Source organism: Schistocerca piceifrons, chromosome X (assembly GCF_021461385.2).
Source record: "Schistocerca piceifrons isolate TAMUIC-IGC-003096 chromosome X, iqSchPice1.1, whole genome shotgun sequence".
Classification (NCBI taxonomy): domain Eukaryota; kingdom Metazoa; phylum Arthropoda; class Insecta; order Orthoptera; family Acrididae; genus Schistocerca; species Schistocerca piceifrons.
The window spans coordinates 821,394,154-821,418,686 of record NC_060149.1 but is presented as its reverse complement, the minus strand read 5'-3'; positions in this window follow the sequence as shown (position 1 = coordinate 821,418,686).

Sequence of the window (24,533 nt, the reverse complement as noted above, 5' to 3'; positions counted from 1 at the left end):
AAGGCCTTTATTTTGAATGAATGGTGAAAATACTGGCAAAAGTTCGGTATATTCTTCAGTCAAGAATTACACGTTCACTGCCAAGCCCGTGCCAATCCTAACACAGTCATGCACTAAGGTTAGCAAGTTCATAATAACGTATTTCCCGAAATCTGAACAGCTACTACGCACGGATTGTTCTTGAATGAAAATGCTCGCCGTAGTATTAAGTTTTTCAGTGTCTAATGCACTCAAGTTTTTAGTGACCGACCTGCTCAATATGCCACGCGGAATTACTGTATTTTCTCATACATAAAATTTCTAAAAATATCCATACTTTCCAAAAAAAAAACAAAAAAAAACACCGGAACAAATATGCCTTCACTTTAAAGCACTTTTGAAGCATGTAGCACAACTAAAACCGGCAACCTGTAACTTCCTTCGGAGCTCATACTACACACGACCGTACCATTGAAAGGCGGGACTCCGACTCCTTAGACCGCTGTAAGAATTCTATATCTCGAAGAGAATAGGCGCGCTAAGAATACTCTGTTCTGATTGATCAGTTTTCTTTAAGGCCAATAGAAAAACATTATTCTCCCGCTTTGGTCCGCGCTTTTAGTGACTAATCAATCAACAAATAACACACTTTCGAACTGTACTTTTTCCCGAAATTAATATTTAACATTCTGATATTTTGTTTATACTTTACGTTATTAACTATTTTCGTTTGCACACGAATTAGCTTTCCTTTTACCAAAAACTTACTTAAAATATTATGATACAAAATTCCCCGTTCTCAGCATTCACACTGTCTTAAAAGTTTCTCACGCTAGTCCGTACAGCGTTTATCATTAGAAAAATGATACATATTTACTTTAGGTCAAATTCACGCATCATTCACACTACTAAAGGCATATACAGAACCATACAGACATAAATAAACAAAAAATCCTTAAAGAAATAAACAGAACAATTCGCAAAAACATTCTCTTGACCTGTTACTTGAGTGTCTCTGTGCACTACTGAACTCTGGTGGATGTAGAACTACGTACCCGATTGAACACGCTTCAGACCATCCGTCACTGTGCACGCATGAGTCATTCTCCCAATACACAGGCTCTTGACAGGAGTGATATAAGGCGCCACGCCTCAAGGTGTCTGAAAGTCTGTGGAGGAATGCCGGCCCATTCTTCCTAAAGAACGATACCAGAGAAGGTAGTGATGTATGACGCTGGGGTAAGGAGCGAAGCTCATGTCCAAACTCATCCCAAAGGTGTTCCATTTGGTTCAGGGTGGGATTCTGGACAGGGCAGTACATTTCAGAAATGTTTGACAACAAAGCATTGCCTCACAGATGCCGATTTATGATAAGGCGCATTGTCATGCTGATGCAAACGAGTATAGTCTCCGAAGTATTCCTCTACTGTACGCAGTACATAATGCTGTAAAATGTGTCCATTTCCTTCCAAATTTAGCGTTTTATTAAGCGTAATAAGGGGAAACGCCATAAGCATGAGAGACACCGCCCTACAGCAACATCACTTTCTCTGTACTTAACTGTTGGCACTACATGTGATGACCGGTAGCGTTCTCCAATCATTCACCGGATCCAACAAAAATGGTTCAGATGGCTCCGAGCACTATGGGACTTAACATCTGAGGTCATCAGTCCCCTAGAACTTAGAACTACTTAAACCTAACTAACCTAAGGACATCACACACATCTTTGCCCGAGGCAGGATTCGAACCCGCGACAGTAGCGGTCGCGCGGCTCCAGACTGAAGCGCCTAGAACCGCTCGGCCACAGCGGCCGTCTCCCGAACCCAACACTTCCGTCGGATTTCCACAGGGCATAGCGTGATTCATGACGCCAAATCACTCATTTCTAGCCATCCACTGTCCAGTGAGGTCGCACATTACACCATTTCGAGTATCACTGAGCAGTGACTATAGAAATCTTTGGCTTGTAAGGAGCTGCTCGAGCACTGTACAGCATTCCTTTTTTACTCCATACGTACAGTAATCGTACTAGCTGGGCTGCTGGTAGCAGTTTGGAACTCAAGAATTATTCCTTCCGGTATTCCATGCGATTTTTACTACCATCCTCTGTAATGCTCGACGGTCGTTGTCTGTCAATACACAACACCTGCTTGGCCTTGATTTAGCTTTGGTTCTCCACTTGCCTTTTCACTTCACCAGCAGTCGACTTGTGAAGTCTTGGAAGGGTTGAAAAGTCCCTGATGGATTTGTTACACAGGTGACATCCAATGACTAGTACATGTTCGGAGCCACTGAGCCCTTACCGGGTGATCAAAAAGTCAGTATAAATTTGAAAACTTAATAAACCATGGAATAATGTAGATAGAGAGGTAAAAACTGACACACATGATTGGAATGACATGGGGTTTTATTAGAACAAAAAAAAACCATATTGCTAGACGCGTGAAAGATCTCTTGCACGCGTCGTTTGGTGGTGATCGTGTGCTCAGCCGCCACATTCGTCATGCTCGGCCTCCCAGGTCCCCAGACCTCAGTCTGTGCGATTATTGGCTTTGGGGTTACCTGAAGTCGCAAGTGTATCGTGATCGACCGACATCGCTAGGGATGCTGAAAGACAACATCCGACGCCAATGCCTCACCGTAACTCCGGACTTGCTTTACAGTGCTGTTCACAACATTATTCCTCGACTACAGCTATTGTTGAGGAATGAAGGTGGACATATTGAGCATTTCCTGTAAAGAACATCATCTTTGCTTTGTCTTACTTTGTTATGCTAATTATTGCTATTCTGATCAGATGAAGCGCCATCTGGCGGACATTTTTTGAACGTTTGTATTTTTTTTGGTTGTAATAAAACCCCATGTCATTCCAAGCATGTGTGGCAATTTGTACCTCTCTATCTACATTATTCCGTGATTTATTCAGTTTTCAAATTTATACTGACTTTTTGATCACCCGGTACTTCTCCTCGTACTTCTCCTCTAATGGCAACACAACACTCGCCGCCTCCTTTTATATTGGCGGGGCCACATCTCGTGCCATGTAGTGGTCAATTTCGCATTACATAAGGGTGTCCGCTTACTTTTGATCAGATAGTAAAGACACACGTAATTTGTACCACACGTATGACATCAGAATGTTTGTGTGAAATAATTTTATGGAGGAAACACTCCTTTCAAGAATCTTGAATTTTCGGCCAACGTTTGTGTCTGCATATTTTGCTCTGAAAGTGGTAAATAAAATACGCAAAGTTCTTTTTGTAATTTATTCAGTGGCAAAAAGTCAACGCAAAGTCCTGAAAACCTGAAGCGGAGCCGTGGACCTGCACCCGTAGAAGCAACAACGAGAGTTGGAAACGTCAATACAAGGAGTTTGTCTTTCGACTCAAGCGCTATCAATTAGGATGCGCATGAACCAACAGCCCTGTAGGCAGGCTGTGACAAGCACATTGCGTGACGACTCGTTGCTCGGACTGTGAAGTTGGCCTATCTGTTTCAACAGCGAATTGATCTAGACTAATTCGGAGCTACATTGGATAAAAGTTTGAGGATATGGTTGCGCCATTTAGCGCTTCATCCTGGTGAATTATTAGCATCTGCTCACAGAGCTGTGCTCGAAATGAAACTGAAACTTCGCAGAGCATCAGCTGAGTAATGCATAAACTGCAGCTCCAGATCAGTACTGCAACTAGCTGTTGTAGTGTGGCTGATAACAGTAGATATAATCTGTATTGTACTGGTTCGAGGCTAGACGAAAGGCAGGATAGCCATACACTTGACAGTCAACCGATGATCGACAATAGGGAAAAGAATTGCGGCTTAAGACGACGTGAGAGTGCCTACATGGCCCGCTGCAATTTAAAAATTCCAAAACTTGTCAGTATGCGTTCCCGTTTCCATAATTTTAGGGTACTTTTAGTACTGGAGGTTTGAGGAATAGTGGAGGTATTTCACATGTTTATTAGTACAGTCAAGTCCAGACTGCATGAGAGTGAAAAATATTCTACACGTTTCAGTAGCATTTTCTCCATAAAAATTTCCACGTCGGATCAGAGAAACTACAGTAAAATCTAATTTAAAATTGCAGTGATAATGAGGATAACACCATCGTGTATTACGGATTATGCGATGCACTTGGCCTTTAGCTCTGAGCGGTGCATTTACTGTACTGGACGCAAGTTTGGCGGCTTCCGTATAGTACCTGTCAGAAGTGTAACCGTAGAGAGTTGATGAATAATGAGTGCTTGTTCAGCGTCGTGTTTGTGTTGTTGATGAGGCTGGCTGAAGGGAGAGGCTGAAATCCGCATCCGCAACTAGTACACTCTTCTCGAATAGCATCGGTCGGCCCTACTATCAGACAGACAGATCACCATCAACAGCATGCTACATTTTTTACATTTTATTGACATTAAAACAACCCAGTGAATAACTAAATTAGACAGTGAATTTTTGTTGTTCTTTAAATTTCTTTCTCGGGGATATGCACTAGCAGAAGCACTTGCTCTTCGGCTGTACAAGTTTTGAATACAACAGATTTTATTAGTTAAAACTGGTGATTTTGATCAGACGATGAATGATTTCGATGGTGCTATAGCTGATCTTATTTAGCAGTAGATTTTAATGTTGTATCTGTTATCCTTATGCTGTATGTGGTCTATGTGGGACTTGATAATCAGCTACAGGCAAAATATGGAAATGGCGTGGAAGCTACATTGCCCGAAGGAAAGTGGAGGTGGTACATAAGTGACAGGCTGAAGACAGAGCATTGGCCGCGGAAGAGAATTGTCATATCAGCAATAGGAGGTATGGGGTAGAGGAAGAGGTTCAGGCTGTAGTGGATGCAGATTGAATACAGTAGAAATGGAGATGCTGTATGTGCTGTGTGGGGGCGACATGCAATAAAGGTATGAAGCTGGAATAAAATGAAATGAGAATGGTTCTGAAAACACGCGACCATGGACTTTAGGGGTAACACGGAACAGGCAGCTAGTGTTGGAGTTTGTTGGGTCGCTCAAAAGAGATGGATATTTTGGGGTACACCTTGTTACAAAACAGGTTATACTTTCAATGACGGGGGCACGGGACATGGGAAGTTGTCGAGTTCAGTGGTGTGTCGACAGGACAGATGGGGATGGTTCGTTAATTTTTAATGTGACGAGGCTTAGCTCGGATGAGATAGGCTGCAGGGATTACATAGCGCGGGACTTCCAAACATTGTTTGAGGGGATAATTAGTTTTACAGCTCGGAAAAGTCAGAGGTTTCTTTAGGTCTTGAGTTGGGTGGTCATTGTAAACTGCCTGTGATTAAAGTAGCAGCACCGTGAAGGCGGCATGCAACAAATGTAAAACTGTCATCAAGTGTTCTACATGCTGGGATATAAAAATGGTTATCATTTCAGTGCAACCGCACAACATAGGCTGGACTAAAGCCATTTGCATTTTGTACATAAGGAAAGATCATGAGGCGGGTTTCTATATCAAAAATCGCATAGCGCATTTGAATGGTGTTGGTTTGTGACATGACCGTGTAAGTAAGAAACACATCTACCAACACATGGCATAATTCGACAGCGGCAGGATCGTAGTCTGTCGAGACTGCGGTATATCAGTCCATGACATTACTGCTCATATTGCACGAGATCCCATGACTGGCATGCTAATATGGATTAAATGGGTTGAGGAGGGCCATAGTCAACGTCATGCAGAATTCCAAGGGTCGCACGCAAATAGCTCTCCAAAGAGCAGACTTTTGTACGCCCAGCAGTGCTACGTCGTATAGCCACGTCACGTCATAGTAATTTGCAGTACGAGAGGTACACTATGTGATCAATAGTATCCGGACACCCCAAAAACATACTTTTTTTCATATTTGGTGCATTGTGATGTCTCCTACTGTCAAATACTCCATATCAGCGACCTCAGTAGTCATTAGACATCGTGAGAGAGCAGAATGGAACGCTCTGCCGAACTAGGGACTTCGAACGTGATCGGGTGACTTGTGTAATACGTCTGCACGCGAGATTTCCATACTCCTAAACATCCCTAGATCCACTGTTTCCGATGTGATAGTGAAGTGTAAAAGTGAAGACACGTACAGCACAAAAGCAGAGACCGCCGACAGTTGAAGAGGGTCGTAATGTGTAATACGCAGACATCTATCCAGACCATCACAGGGGAATTCCAAACTGCATCATGATCCACTGAAAGTACTGTGGCAGTTAGGCGGAAGGTGAGAAAACTTAGATTTCATGGTCGAGCGGGTGCTTATAAGCCACGCATCACGCCAGTAAATGCCAAACGACGCCTCACTTGGTGTCAGGAGCGTAAACATTGGACGACTGAACAGTGGAAAAACGTTGTGTAGAGTGACGTATCACGATACACAATGTGGCGATCCGACGGCAGGGTGTGGGTATGTCGAATGCTCAGTGAACGTCATCTGCCAGTGTGTGTAGTGCCAACAGTAAAATTCGGAGGCGGTGGTGTTATGGTGTGGTTGTGTTTTTCATGGAAGGCGCCTGCACCCCTTGTTGTTTTGCGTGGCACTATCACAGCACAGGCCTACATTGATGTTTTAAGCACCTTCTTGCTTCCCACTGTTGACGAGTAATTCGGAGATGGTGATAGCATCTTTCAACTCGATCGAACACCTGTTCATAATGCACTACCTGTGGCGGAATCGTTACAGGACAACACATCCCTGTAATGTACTGGCCTGCACCGAGTCCTGATCTGAATCCTGTAGAACACCTTTGGGATGTTTTGGAACGCCGACTTCGTGCCAGGCCAAACCGACCGACATCGATACCTCTCCTCAGTGCAGCACTCGGTGAAGAATGGGCTGCCATTCCCCAAGAAACCTTCCAGCACCTGGTTGAACGTATACCTGTGAGATTGGGAGCTGTGATCAAGGCCAGCACCATATTAAATTACAGCATTACGGAAGACGGCGCCACGAACTTGTCATTTTCAGCCAGGTCTGGAACAGTGACAGTCAGCATAGGGGTTGTTGCGGCTTCCTTTGATGCAGTAGCAAAGGAAAGCGCGCCAAAAGGAGTGGTGAGCTCAAAGACAAGACTGGAACATCTAGTATGATGAAAGAAAAAACAAACAAGTTAAATATATTTAACTTCTTTCAATTTTAATCTGATTTGGTTTGTTTGGTTTGTTTTGGGGAAGGAGACCAAACAGCGAGGTCATCGGTCTCATCGGATTAGGGAAGGACGGGGAAGGAAGTCGGCCGTGCCCTTTGAAAGGAACCATCCCGGCATTTGCCTGGAGCGATTTAGGGAAATCACGGAAAACCTAAATCAGGATGGCCGGACGCGGGATTGAACCGTCGTCCTCCTGAATGCGAGTCCAGTGTTTAACCACTGCGCCACCTCGCTCGGTTTTAATCTGAGAATATATATATAGTGTTTCATACTAGAATGTCGTGTTCCCAGTTTGGCACAACTTTGCCACAGGAAACACGAAAGCGGTCGAAGACGACGTCCGTCTTCTGGTCGGCTCCTGATCGTTGTCAGAAGGAGGGTAGTTTTTGATTACGCAAAGGCTTCTATTATTTGGGAAAGAACAACCCGGATTTCTTTACGTAATCAGTATGAAATTTCTAATCACCTAAGGGACCTTTAACAATGAACAATAAAAAAATTGCATTTTCAAATGAAATCATTAATAAATGAGGCAGCTATGAGTTGCATAGAAGACAAGAAGCGGCCTTCTGTCTACGACCAGGATGCCGCAGTATTCTCTGCTGTAGTAAAGGCTGTTTGATAATTACAAAAATAATATGACATGGAGGTAAAAAAAAATTTAAAGGAAAAGAATAGAATAAGAAATCTGGTAAACACTAAATATATTCAAACAATTCTCACAGGCAATTAGGGCTTATTTATAAACAGTATAACTTACATAAGTACTTATCTAACTGTGCGGTGCGATCAGATTTCAGCCTGTCCTGTGCTATCTCCTTGTTCCACGTTTTTGTCACAAATTACAGGCATTACTTTTCTCCTTCCTTCAAGACAATTCTTGCACCGTTCAACACCTTCATAACAATAACTCGCCGGTTTATAGTATCGAACATAAATTACTCGAATTTTATTAATTAATAATGTTGTCTGCACGCTGGCAAGACCGCTCACTTTTATGGCTTAAAGTCGACCTTCTTTACGCTTTCACATTACAAGCTGAAGTACGATAAAATCTGAAGATCTACAAAAGTTTTTACTGTCATCTTTTATTTAGATCGAACCGGAACGTTCAGTTCAGCTTCTGTTAAAATGTTTCTTTGACTGCGCAATCGATTTATTAGCGTCCGCGCTAGATGCGATTTTTACAGTTACGTAAATTATATAAAACAAATGTCTTTCAAAGAATAGGTCTCATCTCATAAGTTGATCATTTAATATACAGATAGGTGAATGCCTTTCCAAGGGTACTCACAGCTTTCATACGACGGAAATCCCAATAATATTACAAACAGGAGTGGCATCACTTCATTTTTCCGGATGTACGTGAAGCAATACGATGGACGTACCCATGCGTGGCGGTTCCAAGGAGAATGATCGTTGCCAGGTTGCACTCATTGTCGTTATACAGGCTCAACACCTGTTTTGATGGTATAGGTTGCCACTCGGTACAGAACACGATCTCCTCTCAGTCGCATAGCTAGTGCTTGAACAGATGCAGTTGTATTTCTGATACTTTAAGGGCGATAGTTGTGCCCGACCTTCGACGTCTTCATGAGGTTATTTTCAACAAGGTAACGCAGGACCGCATATCGCCCATGTTGTGCTGACCTAACTCGATAGCGGGGATGTTAAAGTGTTGCCCTAGCCAACATACTCTCCAGCTCTCTCAACCGCTGAAAAGATTTGGTCGTGGGCTGCTGAGAGACTGGCATGGCAACACACACACGCACATCACTACGACTGATGGACTCTGGCATAAAGTTTCGCCTCCTCTACACTCCCTGGCCTTCTACGTGTGTACGAGGGTGAGTCAAATGAAAACCTTAAATACTTTTTAAATATTATTTATTATGCAGAAGTGGTAAAAAGCTGTATCACTTTTCAACATAATCTCCCCCACGCTCAATGCAAGTCCTCCAGCGCTTACAAAGTGCATAACTTCCTTTAGAAGAAAATACTTTTAGTAGTCCGCGCAACTACTCATGAACCGCGTGGCGTACCTCTTCATCAGAACGGAACTTCTTTCCTCCCATTGCGTCTTTGAGTGGTCCAAACATATGGAAATCACTTGGGGCAAGGTCTGGTGAGTATGGTGGATGAGGAAGACACTCAAAATGCAGGACTGTGAGTGTTGCAACTGTTGTACGGGCAGTGTGGGGCCTTGCATTGTCATGTTGCAAAAGGACACCTGCTGACAGCAATCCACCTCGCTTTGATTTGATTGCAGGCCGCAGACGATTTTTTTAGGAGATCTGTGTGTGATGCACTGGTGACACTGGTCCCTCTAGGCACGTAATGCTCCAAAATGACGCCTTTTTCGTCGCAAAAGAGAGTCAGTGTAACCTTCCCTGCTGATGGTTCTGTTCGAAACTTCTTTGGTTTTGGTGATGAGGAATGGCGCCATTCCTTGCTCGCTCTCTTCGTTTCCGGTTGGTGGAAGTGAACCCAGGTTTCGTCCTCAGTAACGATTCTTGCAAGGAGGCCATCTCCTTCTCGTTCAAAGCGCCGAAGAAGTTCTTCACAAGTATCAACACGTCGTTCTCTCATTTCAGGAGTCAGCTGCTGTGGCACCCATCTTGCAGGCACTTTGTGAAACTGGAGCACATCATGCACAATGTGGTGTGCTGACCCATGACTAATCTGTAAACATGCTGCAATGTCATTCAGTGTCACTCGGCGGTTTTCCTTCACTATGGCTTCAACTGCTGCAATGTTCTGTGAAGTCACAACTCGTTGTGCCTGACCTGGACGAGGAGCACCTTCCACTGAAGTCACACTGAAGTCACACCATTTGCGAACTTCCTACTCCATTCGTAGACTTGCTGCTGTGACAAACATGCATCACCGTACTGAATCTTCATTCGTCAATGAATTTCAATAGGTTTCACACCTTCACTACGCAAAAAACGAATAACAGAACGCTGTTCTTCCCTGATGCAAGTCGCAGGTGGGGCGGCCATCTTCATACTGATACTGCGACGATATGTGTGCATCTGCACTATGCTGCCAACTACAGGCCACTCTACACGCTGTTTGTAGCACGCTTACTAACTTACAGGATAACAGGGCGAAATTTCGATTTGTTATTACAAATTTAAGGTTTTCATTTGACTCACCCTCGTACATTTAATGTATTCCATAAAGGCTGTATTCACCGCAGTGCCTGTTCCTTCGGACATGCATATGTGCCCAAACGAATATTGCATCCTTCTTGTGAACAACACAGGCACTGCAATATCGTATCGTCCTTCCGTACTTCAAATGGCTCTGAGCACTATGGGACTTAACATCTGAGGTCATCAGTCCCCTACAACTTAGAACTACTGAAACCTAACTAACCTAAGGACATCACACACATCCATGCCCGAGACAGGATTCGAACCTGCGATCATAGTGGTCGCGCGGTTCCAGACTGAAGTGCCTAGAACCGCTCGGTACAGCGGCCGGCTCTTACGTACTGCTCAAAATTATAATTATTAGAAACTCTGTCTCTAACATCAGTATGGCATAAAACGGCATCTGCTGTAGTGCAACAATACATGTTCTGGGTACCTTAGTTCGTCACAGTCACATGTGTCTTCAATTGGAATGCGTACCACTCACGCACCAGGAATTAAAGTACGCGGATGAAGTCTCCCCTTCCTTCCCTTTGGAAGACAGATTCAAGTGACGCAATGAGACACGATGTTTTACCAAACCTGGTGCGTCTGTGGGATGTTTGCCTGAATGCTTATGGCGACGTTGCCGGATTGGTATACCGATTCTGGACCCTACGCCCTTCGAACAGAAATTTTTTGATCGCCCCTTGTAATTTTTTGAAGGACGAGCAGAGGGTTGGTGCAGAATTACATTTGTATCGCCTCGCGAAGTTTTGCACATTAGCAATAACGTTTACCAAAGCAACTATGGCAAATAATTGATACACTGATGCTTTATCTCGAATTTAAAGATGGTAGAACAGGCCGGGTCACTCTAACTAACTCTAACTACGAATATTAATTATGGACGTTTAGACGTCATTTGTCTTCTTCTGCATGTGTTATACGAATGATGTAGTTCTCTGAAAAGGACACATTGTGGTTATGTAGAGTTCATTGATTACAAGGCAGTTCATCACTTACAATTTGTGTGTGCCCGGTCAGCGTCCCATCGAGACAGTAGTAGTTTATAATTTGATACACGAGACAAACCGACGTCTTAGAAATATAATTCAAATTTAACAGTATTTGTGTCAATTACCGGATGTTACTGTTGCGGTATTCGGGCTGAAGAGTATTTTGATGCCTCTCTCCAGCTGCTCTAGCCTGGCCGGCCGTTGTGGCCGAGCGGTTCTAGTCGCTTCAGTCTGGATCCGCGCGACTGCTACGGTCGCAGGTTCGAATCCTGCCTCTGGCTTGGATGTGTGTGATGTCCTTAGGTTAGTTAGGTTTAAGTAGTTCTAAGTTCTAGGGGACTGATGACCTAAGATGTTAAGTCCCATAGTGCTCAGAACCACTTTGCTCTAGTCTGTGCGAGCTTACTCATCTCCGAATAACTACGGCAACCTACGTCTTTCTAAATCTGAATACTGTATTCATCTCTTGGCCTCCCTCGACGATTTTTATCTCCCTCACTTCCTTCAAAAACTAAATTGGTGATCCCTTAATGTTTAAGAATGTGTTCTCTCAACCGATCCCTTCTTTTTGTCAAGTTGTGCCAAAAATTTCTTGCCTCCCCAATTCTATTCAGTACTTCCTCATTAGTTAAGTGATCGAGCCATCCAAACTTCAGCAATCCACTGTAGCACCACATTCCGAAAGCTTCTATTCTCTTTTTATCTAAACTGTTTATCGTCCATGTTTCCCTTCCATACATGTGTACACTCCAGACATACACCTTCAGAAGAAGAGTTCTTAACACTTAGATCTATATTCGATGTTAACAAATTTCTCTTCTTCAGAAATGCTTCTCTTTTCATTGACGGCCTACATTTTATATCCTTACTACTTAGTCCATCATCTTTTATTTTGCTTCAGAATGGTTCAAATGGCTCTAAGCACAATGGGACTTAACGTCTGAGGTCATCAGTCCCCTAGACTTAAAACTACATAAACGTAACTAACCTAAGGACATCACACACGTCCATGCCCGAGGCAGGATTCGAACCTGCGACCGTAGCAGCAGCGCGGTTCTGGACTGAAGAGCCTAGCGCCGCTCGGCCACAGCGGCCGACTTAGTTTGCTTCCCAGATAGCAAAACTCATCTAGTTCGTTAAGTGTCTCGTTTCCTAATCTGATTCCCTTAGCATCGCCTGATTTAATTCGACTACATTTCATTATTCTTGTTTTTCTTGTGTTGCTGTTCGTCTTATATCCTCCTTTCAAGATACTCTACACTCTTTTTCAGCTGCTCTTCCAAGTCCTTTGCTGTCTCTGATAGAATTACAATGTGTTCGAACTTAATTCCTACTCCAGAATTTTTTTGTTTACCTTATTAGTTGCTCAGTGTACAGATTGAATAACATAGGGTATAGGCTACAACCCTGTTTCATTCCCTTCTCAACCACTGCTTCCCTTTCATTCCCCTCGTCTTTTACAACTGCCGTCTGGTCTCTGTACACTCTGAAAATAGCTTTTGGCTCCCTGTGTTTTATCCCGGCTTCCTTCAAAATTTCAAAGAGAGTATTCAAGTCAACATTGTCAAAAGCTTTCTCTAAGTCTACTAATACTATAAATGTAGGTTTGCCTTTCCTTAACCAATTACCCGATAAATTGTTCTTATTTTGCACCAGTCACGGATTCCAATGGCTCGGATACTTTTTGACTCAAATGTTCCGCCGCATAAGTTTTAGATACAAAATGATGCAGCAGAATGTAGAAACCGACGATGTCAGTGGTAGGCCAATGAGATGTGTTAGGTAAACAACCTCACCGGTGGCTGGAATAAGAGCTTACGTGGCTATTTCTGGGGGAGCGGAGCGGGTAGGCACACATGTGTGACGAGGGAGCTGTGGATGGCACTGCAGTTCAAAGAAGGCCGCCGAGGCAGCTGTCCGCAGCCGCCTTGAAGACCTTCTAGTTCTCAACACACAGCAATTCCGTTATGAGGTTTCACCAGTTCCCCTGCGATATCCGGAAGACACAACTGAAGCGAATGGGACGATCAAAAGGACTTACAGGCTTTTGCCGGAAACAATTACCTTCGCAGGCGTTTATCCAGTTATAAAAGAGTAAGCAGCGATCTCGTTTTCTTTGTATTATTGATAACACGGGACGAGTTTCCTTTACTCCAGTCTATGAACACAAAGACTGTCTTCAAATGGCTTTGGAAAAAGACATTTAGTATCTCCTAGATAACAGAACGCAGCATGTCATTCTCAATGGAGAGAAGTCTTCCGAAGTAAGAGTGATTTCAGTTGTGCCGCAGGGGAATGTCGTAGGACCGTTGCTGTTCACGATATATATAAATGACCTTGTGGATAACATCGGAAGTTCACTGAGGCTTTTTGCGGATGATTCTGTAGTATATCGAGAGGTTGTAATAATGGAAACTTGTACTGAAATGCAGGAGGATGTGTAACGAACTGACGCATGGTGCAGGGAATGGCAATTTAATCTCAATGTAGACAAGTGCTGCGAATACATAGAAAGAAAGATCCTTTATCATTTAGCTAAAATATAGCAGGTCAGCAACTGGAAGCAGTTAATTCCATAAATTATCTGGGAGTAGGCATTAGGAGTGATTTAAAATGGAATGACCATATAAAATTGATCGTCGGTAAAGCAGTTGGTTACAGTACACTTGTTCACCCACTGCTAGAATACTGCTCACCGGTGTGGGATCCGTACCAGATAGGGTTGATAGAAGAGATGGAGAAAATCCAAGGGAGAGCAGCGCGCTTCGTTATAGGATCATTTAGTAATCGCGAAAGCGTCACGGAGATGATAGATAAACTCCAGTGGAAGACTCTGCAAGAGAGACGCTCAGTAGCTCGGTACGGGCTTTTGTTGATGTTTCGAGAACATACTACCTTCACCGAGGAGTCAAGCAGTATATTACTCCCTCCTACGTATATCTCGCGAAGATACCATGAGGATAAGATCAGAGAGATTGGAGCCCATACAGAGGCATACCGACAATCTTTCTTTCCACGAACAATACGAGACTGGAATAGAAGGGAGAACCGATATAGGTTCTCAAGGTACCCTCCGCCACACACCGTCAGGTGGCTTGCTGAGTATGGATGTATATGTAGAGACCTATTTGCATAATTAATGCAGTGGTTAAGATTTTGGAGAAAGTGCTAATCAATACATTAAAATGCTACATAGTTCTAACGGGATTAAATAACGCTCAGAATGAATTCAGGAAAGGTAAATGCTCTGAGGTTGCAATTAATAAGAGATAAAATATTGAGTATGTAGAATGATAGACACATCTGGAGCGCTTGATAACATAAGGTATCCTTCACTCTTCAAAAGACTAAGGGAACAGGTTGCCCAAGAATGTTACACCACTGCCTACTGCATTGCTGCAAAAATCGATATTTGACGCTGTCAGGTCCAACATCAACAGTTACCAAATGCATCACGAAAGGATGCCCTCAGAGCTCTCTTTGCTTTCCCGACTTCGTAGATGTTAACTTAGAAATGCTTCTCGGTGGATTAAAAGCAGTCAGGAGTTGTTAGAAGATCTTGCATATACTGATCAGTTGTTACTATTGGTGGACGCGAACAGTCAAGATTCGCTAGAAAATAAATGTGGCGAACTTATTGTTATCTTGAACGATTGTTGCTCACATGTGTGACTCAAGGTAGCTCCACAAAAATCGACATACAGGGTGAAGAAAAATGATGCACTTAGAGGTCGGCATGCGATTCCTCATCCAGAGTCAAGACGAAAGTTTACGGAGCAGAATCAGATCGGGTGCATTTTAAAAACACATGTATCAAAAAGGAAGAGCTGGAAGCGATGTCACATCGTCCAACGCATCGGAATGTACAGAGGAACACGTATTACCCCGAACTACCGTACCAGCCATCGTAGCTCACTGAGTGCACTGCTGGGACATCAAATCCACATCCATCATCGAGCTGTGGTTCGATTAATCGTCAGATTCCTTTTTTGTTTTTTTAGCGTCCGTTCCCTTGTTCTCATCGTTTATAAGCGGGATATCGTTTTGTCTCATGACCATAGCCTATCACATGACAGTGTGATCCATTATACTGCATACATGTGTCTAACAACCGCGCAGTGCACAACCATAACTGGTCCTGTCAGGTTCACGTAGAATGGTTCCCCAATAAAGTACACAAACGTTCAATACGTCGATATGATTTTGATGCCGGATGCATTCGATAACCGAGCTGCTACTGCTGCTCGTGCGTATGCTGCGCGCTACCCTCAGAGGTGCCATCCCGTTAAAAATGTCTTACTTCGCCTTTTGGGAATGGACAGAGGTCGTCCAAGGACTAAACGTACTCCACGAACAGAAGACGCTATTCTTGAAATCGTTCACCAGTCACCTCGGCGAAGTACCCATGATATTGCAAGGCAGTTCCAGATATCTCAAAGACTAGTTGTTGAAGTGTTGAATGATGAAGAACTACATCCATATCATTACACGTTATCTCAACACAAGGGGCGAGAAGACCGAATTCGACGAGAGAATGGCTTTTGCACCAAGTGGAAGATAACGAACATTTTAAGTAACGTGAAATGGATCGACGAATCTAGCTTCACTCCAACCTCCACAACTGCCATCATTGGTGGGAACACATTCCACACGTCACCCGTGAACGAGGCTTTCAAGGCACACTTTAAAAATAAACCAGTGCATTGGAATCATTGGAGGAGTGCTTTTGGGCACTTACCTATTGCCGGACAAGCTGAGTGCGCCCCTGTAGGGTACATTTCTTTGCAGTACTTTGCCTGACGCATTAGAAAACGTTACACTTGATGTTTGGTGACAGCTATGGTTTCAGCATGGTGGTGTTCCGCCACACTTTGGAAAGAAAATGCGGAGCTATTTAAATGAAGCGTTTACAGGGACGTGCATTAGTCATGGAGCTCTAACGTTCTGTCTTTAGCGTTCCCCGGACCTTAATCCACTAGATTTTTATTGTTGGTCGCACTTAAAGTAACAGATTTGTAATACTCCACCCATGGACATACAAGACCTAAAAGCACGCGTGTATTCCGCTTCGGCAATGGTGGATGCAGGTGTGTTGCATATGGTCCACTAAAGTATGATCCATCGAGTGGCGAAGTGTTTGCAACTGCAAGGTTGTCGCTTTGAACATCTTTCCTAAAGTGAACGTTGCTCCTACGTGTACGTACCGGCTTTGTAAAGATGAGCCTGGACGTCGAACGTACAGAATAGAATTACTGTACGTATTATAATGTGCAGTCTAGGGTACAGGCGATGTTACTGTATCCAATGCTATTTTCTTCTGGCTTTGTGTCATGGACAAAACAAAGTGGTGTTTTATGTCTATAAGAGGTTTATGTCTTAATGTTTGAATAAAGCTAACAGTAACAGAAAGAAAGGCACAAGATACTGTACTGTGGCGTCGTAAACTGGATACAATTTGATGCTTTAACTGACAAAAAAGTTTAGCATGAAGGCGTCTCGAGCATCGGTCAATCTGAATATCCGTTCCCTCACGACATTGCCTCGTCTCACCTTTTTTTTGAAAGGAAGAAACTGAATCAAATTCAACCTCGTTTTTAAAAATCTTTCATATGTAACGATATCATCCACCAGGTGCTCTTCACTGAGGAAATGATACGTCTTCTCGAATAACTAAGGAAAAGAGAGGAAAAAAGGAAAAAGAATACGCTGGTGGATCAGTATAAAAGGTGTGTTCTCCCGTGCTTCTGCCTTCGGCCACGTCGTCTCGTAGACGTGGAGCGGATAACCGTTTCGTCATGATCCCTTTATACCTCTTCATCATGTTCAACATCAGCTTCTCATACCCGGGACGTTCGGCTGCTCGGAGGCTCTCATAACGCACTACCCAGGGAATTAGAAAAATATTTTGGAGTGCCGTGTTTCCACATGGTTGGCGGGGCGCCTGCATATGAGTATTCGGTAGATGCCGCGCGCTGTGGGCCGATAGATCCGTCATAACATAGCTATATTCAAGAAAAACAGCTCTGATATGATGAAACGGTCGAGAAATATTCTTCAGCATCACCGACGCAATTTGAGAAACAGATGGGAGTTTGTCTATCAAGAATCCCGACCGACTCGGCTGTTGTCTACCCCACGTTTGCAGCATCGCGCTGAGATAAAGCGGCACCGTCGATCGTGAACGTCTATAAACCCGAGGTCTCTTATACCAATAGGTAGGGTCAGGACATCGTATAAGATCTTGAAGAGTAATCTCACACTGATGAAATATCCAAATGCTGCTTGTATGCGTCTGGCGCTCCTCTTAGGCATCAGAAGAATCTGTGGGTAGTGGGAGATACGTGAAGCCAAGTAGGTATTTACGTAGGCGACCCTTTGAATCATCTCTAAGGCGCGCAAGCCCGTCGTTCTGACACCATTCCGGACGGCGTGGAGCAACCTTTTGAAGTTGATCGCCGCTGTGCGTTGTACGACCCCCAGACACTCTATACTATCGCGTATCTGGAAGAGTGCAACGCAGTCGACAGGTAGTTCACTACCAGTACTCAGGGCCTCCGATTTGTCCATGTTGATACGACTACTCCCAGTGGCATCGTATTTATTGATCTACCCCAATGCTCTATCTGTGTCGGTGCCAGTCCGCATCACCAGTAATAGGTTGTCCGCGTACGCCTTGCACTGAAAACTGTGCTTCCATATCGTAAGACCTGTCAAGCGTTGGCGAAGACCGTTGAGAAACGGTTCAAGCGCCAGTGCAATATATGATCGTGGATAAGGGACATCCTTGTCAGATTGATCTCGTAATAGTAGTGGGTCCTACCAATTGGCTATAAACGAACGTTTTAGAAGTGGTTCCGCGTAGTAACCGAATCACAGTGGCGATGCAGCGCTGCGACAACTTCATTTGTGCAACACTTTCCTAATGTAGGTATGGCTGACCTTGTCAAAGGCTCGGTCGAAGTTTATGGGTATCGAAGCTCCGCGTAGTCGACGTGCTATCGAATCGCGGTATTCCCCGAGTGCCGTCTGGATGTTGCTATCGCCGCCGAGTGACATCACGCGATGCAGTATTCTTGTAGGTCGTGAAGCCTTCAATCTCGTAAAAAATATTAAAATCACAGTGAAACAGTGAAGTAGTGTTATTGGGCGGTAGTATCTCAGTCGTGTGCCACCTGAAGGTTTAGCTGTTAGGGTAATCAATTGCTCTGCAAAGGCGGAAGGAAGTGGCACGTCGGGAGACATTAATTCGCGGTACAGTTTAGTCCAACAGGAGGCCATCAGTTGCTGGAAGATCCGATAAACTCCAAGGGTATTCCGCTTGGCCCCGTCGCCTTACTGAGCGTCGCCTTGCATGTAGCTTCTACCATTTCGTCCTCGTGAATTTCCTCCAGTACTATGGCCTCCGTCTCTTGATAGAGCGTCCCAAAGAGAGTGGAGTCACGTCCTTTAGGACCATCTTCTCGTTTATAATGGTCAACGAAGGCATCTGCTATGTTATTTTGTGTAGTCAGATGTGCGCCATCCTCTGTGTCAGTGGTATGTGTTAGAGATTTGCGACTCCACTTACGTTCATTAATGACATGGTGCATCGATAGGCGTTCACCCGCGACTCGATGTAGTGTCCTCGAGCGGACTGCTCCTCATTCCAGACGAGAACGCATCATTACAATCATTTTAACGTTCGCTCGTTGCACCACCACCTGTCGTCCAGGAGAGGGAGCCTGGTTGGTACATTCTCTTAATATCGTGAAACAAAGGTTTAAAATCAGCCGTCTCCTCTGTCAATGTTCGCGCCCTAAGGCAATTAATGAACGCCGTACCTCCTGTTTGGTACATTCCAACCACCGAAGTAATGTCGAAGCACATATTCGTCGACGCCCTGTACAAGACAGCCAAACTCCTTCAGAAACTTGGTGGCACTCTGGAGATTTCAGGTGAGCCACATTCATTTTCCATAGGCCACGGCTTCAGCGCACCTGCTGTCTGTGGAAGGTGATCGTGTGGATATGTACTGTGTGATCGGTGAAGACCGCTGGCCATAGTTCAGCGTCATAGATGTCAGGTTGGAGGGGTCGCGGGACATAGAGAGTCGATGCGGTTGGCGGAGTGACCATACACCTGCCTAATATCATGTAGGGCCCCCGCGAGCACGCAGAAATGCCGCAACACGACCTGGCATGGACACGACTAACGTCTGGAGTAGTACTGAATCCTGCAGGACTGTCCATAAATCCGTGAAAGTATGAGCGGGTGGAGATCTCTTCTGAACAGAACGTTGAAAAGCATCCCAGATATACTCAATTTTGTTTATGTCTGGGGAGTTTGCTGGCCAGCGGAGGTGTTTTAACGCAGAAGAATGTTCCTGGAGCCACTCTGCACAAATTCTGGACGTGTAGAGTGTTGCATTGTCCTGCTGGAATTGCCCAAGTCCGTCGGAATGGACATGAATGGTGATTAGACAAATGCTTACGTGTCACCTGTCAGAGTCATATTTAGACGTATCAGGGGTTCCATATCACTCCAACTGCACACGCCCCACACTATTACAGAGCCTCCAGCAGCTTGAATAGTCCCCTGCTGACATGCAGAGTCTATGGATTCATGGGGTTGTCTTCATACCCGCACACGTCCATCCGCTCGATACAATTTGAAACGAGACTCTCCGACCAGGCAACATGTTTCCAGTCAACGGTCCAATGTCGGTGTTGACGGGCCCAGGCGAGGCGTAAGGCTTTGTGTCGTGCAGTCATCAAGGTTACACGAGTGGGCCTTCGGCTCCAAAAGCCCATATCGATAATGTTCCGTTGAATGGTTCACATGCTACACTTGTTGATGGTCCAGCAATGAAATCTGCAGCAATTTGCGGAAATGTTGCACTCCAGTCACGTTGAACGATTCTCTTTAGTCGTCGTTGGTCCTGCTCTTGTCGGGTTTTTTTTTTCCGGCAGCAGCGATGTCGGAGATTTGGTGTTTTACCGGATTCCTGATATTCACGGTACGCTAATGAAATGTTCGTACGGAAAAATGCCCTCTTCATCGCTACTTCAGAGATGCTGTGTCCCATCGCTCGTGCCTCGACTATGGCATTACGTGCAGACTCATTTAAATCTTGATAACCTGCCATTGAAGCAGCAGTAACCGATCTAACAACTGTACCAGACACTTCTCTTATGTAGATGTCGCCGACCGCAGCGCCATATTCTGCCTGTTTACATATCTTTGTGTTTGAATACGCATGCCTATACCAGTTTCTTTGGCGCTTCAGTGTATATGTATGTGTATAACCGGTTCTGTTTCCAAAGACGTGTTCCCACGAATGCACCAACTTTTTTCAAGCTGCGTTATGACTACTAGGGCCTTCCATCTTATTACTTTATGGAGGTTGTAGTGGTCCACACCGACCTGTTAGCTAGTAACCATGGCCACCACCGCACAGCAAAATTATGCTGCGCAATTCAGGTTACGCGCACTTTTGCCCATGCAGCACCACGTGGAGGTGGGGCTGCGTGGAGCTTTTTGTCTGCGCTTTGGTGTTATCTGGTATTTGCTTACGGCAGTTACACTTATTCTTTAAAGAAAAACACGGGAATTTAGGTTCCGGCGCAACGACATGCGCCGGTACGAAGATCAACAACGGAAGATTTGAGAGGGCTGTGAGGCGACGTCAGCCAATAGTACGCTGACGAACGACGCCAAGACAGGAGCGGCCTCTGCACGAAGAGAATATAAGCGCCGCCCCACCTAGACGGTGCCGGAGTGGAAGAAGAGTCGCCATACATACGCTACAGCAGTGGCTTATTAACTGTTTTGTTTTGCTTTCATTGAAATTGTATATACCGAGGGACATTGATTATTTGCTTGTCACCACTTGCTTGCGACACAGCTTTGTGAATACACAAAATTAAATATTGTCAGTTTAAACTGCTGTAATAAACTCCATTAATAAAATTTGCTTGAATTGTTGTTTAGCGATGCTAGGTGCCCTATATTGGACGAGTGGGCAGGATACTACCATTTGGAAATAGGCAGTTATAATTCATGCTGTAATTTAAGAAGAAAATAAAAGAAGACGGAAAACAGTAGATATAAATATCCCTTCACCAACACCACCATGGGTAGGGGACTTTGTGCTGAACTTCAAGCCCTGCGTCCACAGGTGGTGCTACCCATTTTAGTAGCCTCATGAACATCCCTCTTCGTGAAAACTCGATTCATGTGTATCTAATCTACGTCGGTGTTGTTTGTTAAAGTTCTGTGTGAGTTGATATTTGTTAGGTTACGTAACAATAATAACTACTACTTCATTAATTAGTAAACAAATTCTGCATGGCTTTGGATCAATATCCTGCCTCATTGTAATCTGATTAAGTTATATACTGTTCCTACATACTGTAGCTGTAAGAGAAATAAAAAACCACCAATAATTTATTATTAATCTTGCAAAACCACTTTTGTAGAATTAAACTAGAACTTTTTGAGTAGTGGACCTATTAATTTTGTATAACTGCGTAATATGCATGATCTGTTTCTGTTGTGTATTTGCACTGTTTGATCTTGCTTGCTTACTTCGTAATAAATTTACATTGCATTCATATTCTAACATTTACAATGATGTGTTCATTTATGAAACTACTTAACAATGTTGGGTACAGGTTTAACGTGGATTTTAGAACAATATCTATCCACGGACTGTTCTAATTACTTCTGCGTTTACTTTGATTCATTCATAATTGGATATAAATTGCAATCTTTCATTAATGTTGACATGAGTAGTTCTGCATGTTTTACATGTTTTGTGTTACGTATATTTTGTGCGTCTATCTTATATCAGTATTGTCACTGTTACTCGTATCATCGACAGTGTACTGGAACTACTCGAGCTGTATATGTCGGCTTATCTTCGTCTGCCGGCCGGAGTGGCCGAGCGGTTCTAGGCGCTACAGTCTGGAACCGCGCGACCGCTACGGTTGCAAGTTCGAATCCTGCCTCGGGGATGGATGGATGTGATGTCCTTAGGTTAGTTAGGGTTAAGTAGTTCTAAGTTCTAGGGGACTGATGACCTCAGAAGTTAAGTTCCATAATGCTCAGAGCCATTTAAACCATTTGTCTTCGTCTTCTGCGCCTTTTGTATTGATGAGTCTGTATATGTGATGTTCTGCTTGTGATATGTTGTTTGCGGTTGTGTTCAACTGTGTCCATGTATCTGGTTCCTCAGTGCATCGTATAGCGCTGCTTCTGTTGTGTCTTCTATGCTATTACGTAAATGTCTGTATCAAAATATTTCAAAAGGACGTGATCTGAGGAACCAATTTCCCCGCATGTGCCACGATTGCTTTCTGAAAGCGACATACGCTGTAAGTGCGTGGGATAAGGACCATGTCTAGTCACAAAATGAACCATGCTTCGGCTGGGGTTGACATGGTGCAACCGTAACCGCTTCCTGATGTTCGGGGAAAATGAATAGACGCGACGGCCGTTATCACTCTCGTTCCACTCTTTTTGACAAGTGTCCACACGCCAATATTTCAGCTGGCGCCGATCTTCTATGTGCTGCCCAGTTATCTGCAACACTCTCTCAGAACTACCCAGCTTCAGCCAGTATGTTCAGCCCGATATCTGATGGTTATATCGATTGGATATATTACAAGCACCACCTACAGGAAATCGACTGATATGGTGCCCAACGTCCCAAATAGTGTAAGTAGCACACGCTTCTGCCCCCCCCCCCCCCCCCGCCCCCTAACAGTGATCCTGTTCATGAAGAGAGCTAGTCTGAGTGCCCATGTACTAGCTGGAAAGCTCAGTACCGACTCGGAAAATGCACAGTAGTACAATCTTACATATCTACCAACTGCAGATCCCGTACCAATGTTCTCAATTCTGGGCACGAGCTATAACTTGGGAATTGATCCTTCGGCTCTAGCACACAATTGACGTCGCTGCCGAAGATATAATGAGCATGCCATCCTAGAAAGAGCGAGGCTATTTCTTTTGCGAAGGAGCGTGACCGTTCGCTTTGGCCGGCAGGTATGGCCGAGCGTTTCTAGGCGCTTCAGTCTGGAATCGCACGACCGCTACGGTCGCAGGTTCGAATCCTGCCTCGGACATTGATGTGTGTGATGTCCTTTGGTTAGTTAGGTTTAAGTAGTTCTAAGTTCTATGGGACTGATGACGTCAGATGTCAAGTCCCATAGTGCTCAGAGCCATTTTTTTTCTTTCTCTTTGTTTATCCGTGCATGACGGCGCGTAGATGTTGACAAGCCGCACTCCATGTACTGTTACAGCCGTTCTGCGTTCTGATGGTAGGTAGGTGACGTCCTCCGCTACGATTCCGCCCTTAAGGAACATCGCTATGCCACTATCGGTTTCTGAAGCCGTTAACATTAAGACATCGTAGCTACAGAGGGACGGGAATTCGTCGACGTATACTTCCTGCAAAAAGGGCGATGTCTATACCCGCCACATGAAGCATATCTTTGAGCTAAGTCGTCTTGATCCGTGATCATATAGTATTACTATTAACAGATGCAATGCGTCCTACGTATTGTGGTGTGTGTATGTTACGCCCACATTGCCCTTGTAGATGCGGTCTCTGACGGTGGCGTTAGGAGGCTATCGTCAGTTATAATGTGGGCTCTGTGGGCTTGTCACCTCAAGCGTGATATCCGCGGATACAGGCAGCTGAATTTCCTCACTGTCATCTGCCCAGTTCTGCCAAGACGAATCCTGTGGCCAGACCTTCTCAGCCTCCAACTGTTTTCACCATGTCTTCCTCTACTGTACCGAGTTCTGGGACTTCCTGAGGATCTGCCTTAAAGGTTTCGCTGGTGTAGAGAAGCCTTTCCATTCGGTGTTGTAACGTAGGTCCTTGTCGGAGGTCCCACCACTCATTTCTGTGGCGTCGTCATCGTCCGCCTGTTCGCGTTGATCTTCTCATGCACGAAGAAAGCAATCGTCCGATGGTGGGCGACGTCTTTTCTCTCGCCATTTCTGTGACCTCTGTTTGCACTGTCGTACGTCCACATCCATGTCCGAGTAATGGTTGGAAGCCGTCATCTTGCATATCAGGGCAGCAGCACCCCCGGTACAACAATCTCGCCGATTTCCATATTCTTCTTCGTTCCTGCGACATCGGACTTCTGTTGCAGCTGTTCAGTGGGGTGTTCTTCTGCTGACATCTTGGACGCATTGTCATCCACCTGTGTTCGTCATTTGGATTGGATTGGATTGTTTGGGGGAAG